At 38.2% G+C, this 9,646-nt stretch overlaps 1 pseudogene across 1 annotated transcript; it reads right to left on the reverse strand.

Moving 5' to 3' along the window:
• Nucleotides 1-1,062: 1,062 nt before the first annotated feature.
• Nucleotides 1,063-2,451, reverse strand: LOC306661561 (molecular chaperone MKKS-like; annotated as a pseudogene). The gene has a single exon. The product of its transcript is annotated as a molecular chaperone MKKS-like (transcript).
• Between the last annotated feature and the right edge of the window lie 7,195 nt (nt 2,452-9,646).

Here is a 9,646-nt window from a genome sequence, read left to right on the forward strand (position 1 = left end):
AAAAGGGCTGCTTTCAAAAAGACAAAAGATAATGTGGTAGCAAGGATGTGGAGAAATGGGAACCCTGACACACTATTGTTGGGAATGTAATTTAGCATAGCCATTATGGGAACATCATGGAGGTCCTTTAAAAAATAAAAATAGAACTACCATGTGATCCAGCAATACTACTACTGGGTATATGTACAAAGGAAAGGCAATCCATAAGTCAAACAGATATCTGTACTCCCATGTTTATTGCAGCACCAGTCACAGTAGCCAAGAATTGAATCAATCTAAATGCTCACCAACTGATGAGTGGATAAAGAAAATATGTGTAATGAAAATGTGTATATGAATGATGGACTACTATTCCACCATAAAACGGGATAAAATTCTGACATTTACAACAACATGGATGAACCTGAAGGGCATTTCATTAAGTGCAGTAAGGTAGGTACAGAAAAATAGACACCATATGTATGATCTTACTTCATATGTAGAATATAACATGTCAATGTCATAGAAAATGAGAGAAGATGAGTAGTAACCAGGAACTGGGATGTTAGTGATTACCAGGGGTGGGATGTGAGCAGAAAGGTTGAACAATCCGCACAATGTTACTGTTAGAAGGAATGAGTTATGGTCTTCTATTGCATAGTAGGTGATTATTGTTAATAATGTATTGCATATTTCAAAATAGCTCAGAGAGAAGATATTGAACATTCTCACCATAATGATGAAACTGGGATTTCTCCACTTCTCCTGGTGGGTGGGTCTGCATAAACTGTAGGCCTCTCCAGCAGAGAAAGCTGTCACAGTGTTAGCAGCTAGTCAAGGTAGGGATGTCTGCTGACATCATCTCTGAGGATCACAGCTGGCAAAGCCCAAATCTTCTCCACTACCACTGAGTGCTGTGTTGCAGCTTTTAATGGTGGACTATGCCCTTCAGTGTGACAGCAGACCCCAGAAACTCACAGTCAACTTCTTCTTTCTGAATTCTTTTTTTTTTCATAGTCACTCCATTTTTGTTAAGTGAACATTAGGGGATCTTTTTCAGAAACAACCTTTGCTGTCAGAAATGATACCCACAACAAGCTGTGAGGTTGGTGGCTTCTACAATTTTTCAAGATGTTAAAAGCATCACAAACCAAGAATATCTCTGCTCAAACAAGTGATTTATTAACTGTAAGGGGCAAAAGTCAAGAGTGCTTTTTACCTGTCACATTGCTCAGGGGTTCCATCAAAGCCACTCCAACTCTGTCTATGGCAATAATGTGAAGAATTGAGGAACTGTTTCCAGATGGGTGTCTAACATTTTGGCACAGAACAAGATCTCCATGATCACTAATTAGCTGCCTTCCTAGATTAAGCAACTGGTCCAGGGCTGCATTTTCAAGAGACATCCCATAACTGACCATCATGGTTCCTTCTCCAGTGTCAGCAAAGTCTCCAGATAAAGATACACAAAAGAGCGCCACCTTGAGGGCACTTGCATTTTTGATAGGTAACATCCTCTTTAATTGAACTTCGAACATTTCAATGAGTACTCCAGGTAATACAGTAGAATCTGTAACTCTCTGACCTTTTAAAGGTACAATTATACTCTTTCCTAAAATGATACTGTCATCTGTGTTTTCTGGAATTGTAAGCAAGAATGCTCTCAGAATCAAAGCACTGATACATTCTACTTCCTTTCTGGTGAGCATGCAGGCAGGTTTACTTGTTAAAATACTGTAAACCAAACAAAGGAGGATCTGAGAACTCCTAAAGTCAACTGGGATTCGACAACCACAGGTCTCTGACTTGAGATAATTGGTGCAGAGACTCAGATGATGTTTGTTTAATTTAATGACAGTGGTGGGTGTCAAACCTATTTTCTGGACATTTTCAATAAGGTTGCAACAAAGATGGCTGTAAATAAGCCACAGTCAGTGAAACAGGACACGTGATTCTGCACCGAAGTTTTCAGGATTTTTAATATGGGATGGGTGACTGACATGTTACGGAGCAGGGCTGAGGACTGTGAGGTTGTGCACACATAACCTGAAGGACCATAGCATGATGTTAAGACTCATTTTAAGACAGATAGTGTGGCCCTGACTGTCTCGTTTGTCAATGGTTCACTTTTACACACTGAAGGTTTCTTAGTTTCTAAATGAGACATCTTAGTTCAGGTGTAACTTGTGATGATAGCTTTTATTTTGTTAATGATATTTTTCTATTTATTGCATTGTCATGTGTTTTAACATTAAAAATACATTCCTCAGGAATGAAAATCTGAATATGCAGCACTGTTGTTATTAAATTGTTTTGTTTCTGAAGATTATAGGCATATAATGATTTTATGACATATTATTAATTCCAAACATTTATTTCACTTCATTTTTCAATATTCTTTTGTTGTTTGCCCCCAGACTGAGATTTTACAAACTGTTTTGCAGCCCTCTGTATAAAGTGCGTTCCAAGGTGGACACCCCAACTACAAAAAGACAGTTCTTTCTAATCTAACTGGTGCTTTTCATTTCTTCTTTTGATATAAAGTTCTGGTTCAAGGTTGCTTCTTTCTGAAAGTTGCAAGCCTAATATTTCCCTTGGATCTGGCTCTTCGGTGAACTTGCAAGTGTCAGACTATCTGGCTCAGGAATGTAGTACTTATTGGGTATTTGGAAGACAGGGCTGCTTTAGATTCTGTGCCACTCAGAATGTATGAGCCCAATTAAAGGTACCACAACAATCAGAAATTTGTGGTCTCTCAAGAAGATTAGGACATACACAATTTAAATACATCAATTTCAAGTAATGAAATAGAAGAAGTCATCAAAAGCCTACCAACAAAGAAAAGTCTGCCAGATGGGTTCTCAGTTGAGTTCTACAAAATCTTTAAAGAAGAACTCATTCCAATACTTCTCAAAGTATTTCATGAAATAGAAGAGGAGGGAACACTTCCATTCTATGAAGCCAATATCACCCTGATACCTAAACCAGACAAAGATACATCGAGGAAAGAAAATTTCAGACCAATATCCTTAACGAACATTGATGCAAAAATTCTCAACAAAATCTTACCAAATCGCGTAAAAAATATATTAAAAAGATAGTGCACCACGATCAAGTGGATTTATCCCAGGGATGCAAGGTTGTTTCAACACGTGGAAATCAATAAATGTCATTCACCATAACAATAGACTTAAAATCAAGAATCACATGATTGTTTCGATAGATGCAGAAAAAGCATTTGATAAAATACAGCATCCCTTCATGCTCAAAACACTGGAAAAAATAAGGAGAGTGGGAACATTCCTTAACATTGTAAAGGCCATCTATGCTAAGCCCATGGCCAATATCATTCTAAATGGTGAAAAACTGAAAGCATTCCCCCTAAAAACTGGAACAAGGCAGGGATGCCCTCTTTCACCATTTCTATTCAACATTGTCCTTGAAACTCTAGCCAGAGCAATTAGACAGAACAAGAAAATTAAAGGGATACAAATAAGAAAAGAAGAACTCAAACTATCCCTATTTGCTGATGACATGATTATATATTTAGAGGAACCAGGAAATTCCACCTGAAAACTTTTAGAACTCATAAGTGAATTCAGTACAGTAGCAGGATATAAGATCAATGTTCATAAATCCAATGCATTTTTATACATAGGTGATGAATCTTCAGAAAGAGAAGTTAGGAAAACTACCCCATTGACAATAGCTTCAAAAAAAATAAAATAAAATACTTGGGAATCAATCTCACAAAAGAACTGAAAGACCTCTACAATAAGAACTACAGAACATTACAGAAAGAAATTAAAGAAAACCTTAGAAGATGGAAAGATCTCCCATGTTCTTGGATAGGAAGAATTAATATTGTCAAAATGGCCATACTACCTAAAGTGCTATACAGATTCAATGCAATTCCAATTAAAATCCCAATGACGTACCTTACAGAAATAGAGCAAGCAATCAGGAAATTCATCTGGAAGAATAAGAAACCCAGAATAGCTAAAGCAATCATTAGCAGAAAGAGCGAAGCAGGGGGTATCACAATACCAGACCTTCAACTATACTACAAAGCAATAGTAACAAAAATGGCATGGTATTGGCACCAAAATAGACAGGTAGATCAATGGTACAGAATAGAGGACACGGACACAAACCCAAATAAATACAATTTTCTCATACTAGACAAAGGGGCCAAAAATATGCAATTGGGAAAAGATAGCCTCTTCAACAAATGGTGCTGGGAAAACTGGAAATCCATAGGCAACAGAATGAAACTAAACCCCTATCTCTCACCCTGCAAAGAAATCAACTCACAATGGATCAAGGACCTTGAAATCAGAGCAGAGACCCTGCATCTTATAGAAGAAAAAGTAGGTCCAAATCTTCAACTTGTTGGCTTAGGACCAGACTTCCTTAACGGGACAAGAAATAAAAGCACAAGAATAAAAATAGCACAAGAAATAAAAGCAAGAATCAATAACTGGGATAGATTCAAACTAAATAGCTTTCTTTCAGCAAAGGAAACTATCATCTATGTGAAGAGAGAGCCTACAAAGTGGGAGAAAACCTTTGCTACTCATACTTCAGATAGAGCACTAATTTCCAGAATATGTAAGGAACTCAAAAAACTCTACACCAAGAATACAAATAACCCAGTCAACAAATGGGCTAAGGAAATGAACAGATACTTCACAGAAAAAGATCTACAAGCAATCAACAAACATATGGAAAAATATTCAACATATTTAGTAATAAGAGAAATGCAAATCAAAACTATCCTAAGATTCCATCTCACCCCAATTAGAATGGCGATTATCAAGAATACAAGCAATCATAGGTGTTGGGGGAAAAGGTACACTCATACATTGCTGGTGGGCCTGCAAATTAGTATAGCCACTCAGGAAAGCAGTGTGGTTATTCCTCAGAAAGCTTGGAATGGAACCACCATTTGACCCAGCTATCCCACTCCTTGGCCTATACCCAAAGGACTTAAAATCAGCATACTACAGAGATTCAGCCACAACAATGTTCATAGCTGCTCAATTCACAATAGCCAGATTGTGGACCCAACCTAGATGCCCCTCAATCAATGAATGGATAAAGAAACTGTGGTATATATATCATGGAATATTACTCAGCCATAAAGAAGAATAAAATTATGGCATTTGCAGGCAAATGGATGCAGTTGGAGAATATCATGCTAAGTGAGATAAGCCAATCTCAAAAAAACAAAGGACAAATGATCTCACTGATAAGTGGATGATGACACATATAGGGGGTGGGAAGGGGTCAAGAATGGAGGATGGAGGGACTCTATAGAGGGATAAGAGGGGTGAAAGGGGTGGGGGGAGAAAAATAATAACAGAATGAATCAAAAACTATTACCCTATGTAAATGTATGATTACACAAATGGTATGCCTCTACTTCATGTACAAGCAGAGAAACAAGATGTATCCCATTTGTTTACAATAAAAATGAATTTTAAAAAAAGAAGAAGTTCTGAAAACTCATAGTCCTTTGGCATCAGTGTACCTGCCCACCTGCACTTCCCTAGGTGGCCACCGCCACGAGCAGGCACGTGAGGCCCAACCTCACTCTGCTGCAGCCCTGGATTCTGGTGACCTTCGCCCTGTGCTTCTTTCTGAATTCTTGTCTCTGGAATTTGAAGAATAAAATCCACAGATGAGGAAGATTGAGTGCAAAAGAGTAGGATTTATTTGTGTGGGAAGGAAAGAGACAGAGCTCTGGCAGGGCCAGAGGGGACCCAACAGGCGTTCTGCTGAGTGTGCTAGCCTAGGGGTTTATCCAGCACTTGGGTTAATGCTATTAGTCCAAATTTATGGTAGTCAAATTTATGGAAAAGTAATTGGTTCAACTTTATGCTAATCTCTATTCTGATCTTCCCTGATTCTGTTTTTCCCTGTTACTCTAGGGAAGCAGGAGGTTGAGGTTGGTGGATTGTGAATCGTTGGACTGGGGGGCAGGGAGGTGGGTTAGGTTGGGGCTGTGATGCTGTGTGGAGCTGGTGTCCGGGTCTGCCCAGGCTGTCTGCTCACAGTGCTACAAGTCAACGCGCCCTGACTGGCCTCAGCCCTGCTTGATGCACTTCGAGCCCCCACCCAACTGGATAGCTCTGTGAGGCAGTGGCCAGTGCTCATGGCTCATATTCCACCCTGCCTAGGCCACTGCTCCACTGCTCTGGCACAAGGGCCTGACTTCAATGAGATGATACATGTTCAAGTTGATAGATATGACAAATACTCTGATTTAATCACTACCCAATACATACATGTATTGAAAAATCACATCGTACCCCATTAGTATGTATAGTATCTTATTCTAATTAGAATGACTATTATCAAGAACACAAGCAATAAGGGGTGTTAGCGTGGATGTGGGAAAAAAGGCACACTTTTACATTTCTGGTGAAGTTGCAAATTGATGCAGCCACTCTGGAAAGCAGTATGGAGATTCCTCAGAAAATTTGGAATGGACATACCTTTTGACCCAGTTATCCCACTCCTCAGTTTATACCCAAAGGACTTAAAATCAGCATGTTAGAGTACTATAACCACATCAATGTTTATAGCAGCTCAATTCACAATAGCTAGATTGTGGAACCAACCTAAATGCCCATCAACAGATTCATGGATTAAAAAAAAACTGTGGTATATATACACAATGGAATATTATTCAGCCATAAAGAAGAATAAAATTGTGGCATTTGCAGGTAAATGGATGGAGTTGGAGAATATCAGATTAAGTGAAATAAACCAATTCCAAAAAAGCCAAAGGTCAAATGTTTTCCCTGATAGGTGAATGATGATACACGAAGGGGGTGGGGGGAGGTAAGAGAAAAATGGAGGAACTTTAGATTACATAGAGGGAAATGAGAGGGGGAGCGGTGGGGGCATGAAAGATGGTGGAATGAGACAGACATCACTACCTATGTACATGTATGATTACACGAATTGTGTGAATCTACATCATGTACAACCATAGAAACAAAAAATTGTACCCCATTTGTGTACAATGACTCAAAATGCAGTCTGTAAAAATAAAAAACAATAAATAATAAATAAATAAAAGAAAACCATAAAAAGGTGGAGGAACATTTAAAAATCTGTCAAGAATTGTTAATGAATGAAGAATTAAAAGAACTTTTTGGTTCTTGTGCCAAGGAAGAAGGTGATGATGGAGAAGAAACTGAAGCACAACCAGCCATGCAGACATTACTGAAATTTGCCAAAGTGTTTAGAACTGCACAGACATTAAAGAGTAAAGTTACAGAACACAGTCCTTAGGTGAACTGCAGCCTGATAGTCACCAGTATGGGCACAAATGGATTACAACCTTTGCAGCATGAATAATTAAATTATTAATTTAAAGATTAATTTAAAAGGAAGAGGCAAAAATTACATAGAATTTTCTTCCAAAATTTGTTCTCAAAAAAACCTTTCAACTGCTGAGAACCCCAATAACTGACATTGTCTTCTCCTGACCTCCAATCATCAGCATCATCATAGCTTCATGATCCAGGATCACCCAAAGCAAATGACCTTGATTCTGACAGCAGGTCAGCAGTAGCCGAACACTATGTCATAATGCCTAGGCTATTCATCTCACTTGATGTAATCACGTAGGCATTATATCACCTCACATCATCACAGAAAGGAGGGTGAATACAGTTCAATAAGATATTTTGAGACAGAGAGGATGACAAAGAAAGATCACATCCATACAACTTTTACCGTAGTATACTGCTATAATTGTTACATTTTATTATTAGTTTTTGTTGTACCTCTTACTGAACCCAAATATAAATTAAGCTTTATCATGGGTATAAATGTACCTGAAAAAATATATCATAAATAAAGTTTGGTAATATCCATAGTTTGAGGCATTCCCTAGGGTTCTTAGAATGTATCCCCCACAGATAAATGCTTTGACCACTGAAATTGGACCATTACTGGAATCACCATTTTACCGAGTTATCCCACTCCTCAGTATATACCCAAAGGACTTAAAATCAGTGTACTAAAGTGATGCTCAATTCACAATAGCAAAGCTATGGGACCACCCTAGGAGATCTTCAACAGATGAGTGGATAAAGATATATACACAATGGAATATTATTACTCAGCCATAAAGAAAAATGAAATTATGGCATTTTCCAATAAATGAATTGAATAGGACACTATCATGCTAAGTGAAATAAGCCAGTTCCATCCACCCAAAAAAATAAAGACTGAATGTTCTCTTTGATATGTGAATGTTGGGGCTGGGGAGATAGCTCAGTCGGTAGAGTGCTTGCCTTGTAAGCACAAGGCCCTGGGTTCAATCCCCAGCACCCAAAAAAAAAAAAAAAAAGAATGATATGTGAATGTTAACACACAATAAGGGGGGAGAGGGGAGAAGAGAAGTTCATTGGGTTAGACAAAGGGAAATAAAGGGAAGGGAGAGGGATGGGAACAAGAAAGACAGTAGAATGAATCAGACATAACTTTCCTATGTCCATATATGAATATACGACCAGTGTAACTCCACATCATGTATAACCATAAGAATGGGATCCTAATTAGAATAAGGTATACATCCTTATGTTAACCCCACCACGTGTAGATAGAAAACTTTCTGCAATCACAGTTTCATCTCACAACCATGAAATACCTCATGGATAGGTCAGTGACAGGTAGACTCCATTTCACTCTACTGGAGGCAAACCAAATCTCCAGGGGGAAAAAAGGTCAAGGAAAACGGAATTCACAGTGTGAAATTATCTTTGGTTCATTTACTTCATGTTTTTAATGCAGATGAATGGACTTAAGAATGAATGTAAATACATATGATCATTGTTATTTGTATCAGATATGATTCTTGGTCTTCAAAATTAAATGTTCATTCCCATACCAAAAAATACTTCACCTCTACCATTTACTGGGCACTATTCTATTCTAGAAACTTGAATTATAGCTGTAAACACTAGAGAAAAGTATGGAATGTGGACACTACTACTTCTTTTAAACACTGAACCTATCAAAACAAGCAAGCATGATGTCCTGTGTCCTGTCTAGCAGAGATATCAATTTTCAGAAACAGAACAATGTAAACCTATACTAAGGAAGGAAATTTTCCTCTATTGCCTCATAACTACATAATTATCTCCCCTCCCTGGAAACATAAAGACCCATTACTGTGCAAAGCCAGGGTTAGTTTTGTTCTCTTCTACCTGGGGACCTACCACAAAACAGAGGAACCACATTATCTTTCAACAGCTGCTTCCTCGGTAAGCCCAAGAGGGACTTCAGGTTGACTATTCTTCTAAGAACTCAGACAATTTTCTCTTTAGTCTTCCATGGGGGACAACAGGTAGGCAGAGAGAACAGTTGTCAGTGAAGGAAGGCAGCGTTAAATCCCTCCAGTTAACACTTAGAAACACATGACTGTGGGAAAATTGGAGGAACAAAACATGCTTCTGGTACAATGGGCATGTGCCCCAGTCATGGCAATTGAAACTTAATATTAAAAGGCCATTTGTCATTTGAAAGGCTCATTCTTGATCATTTTATTTGATGAAGTTTCTCGTTATGAGATGTAAAGGATGAAATGTTGCCTTAACTCAGCATTTATGGTTAGTTATTGATCTTTTACTTCAAAAGCCAAAAA

This window comes from Sciurus vulgaris, assembly GCF_902686455.1.
Source record: "Sciurus vulgaris genome assembly, chromosome: 5".
NCBI classification, from domain to species: domain Eukaryota; kingdom Metazoa; phylum Chordata; class Mammalia; order Rodentia; family Sciuridae; genus Sciurus; species Sciurus vulgaris.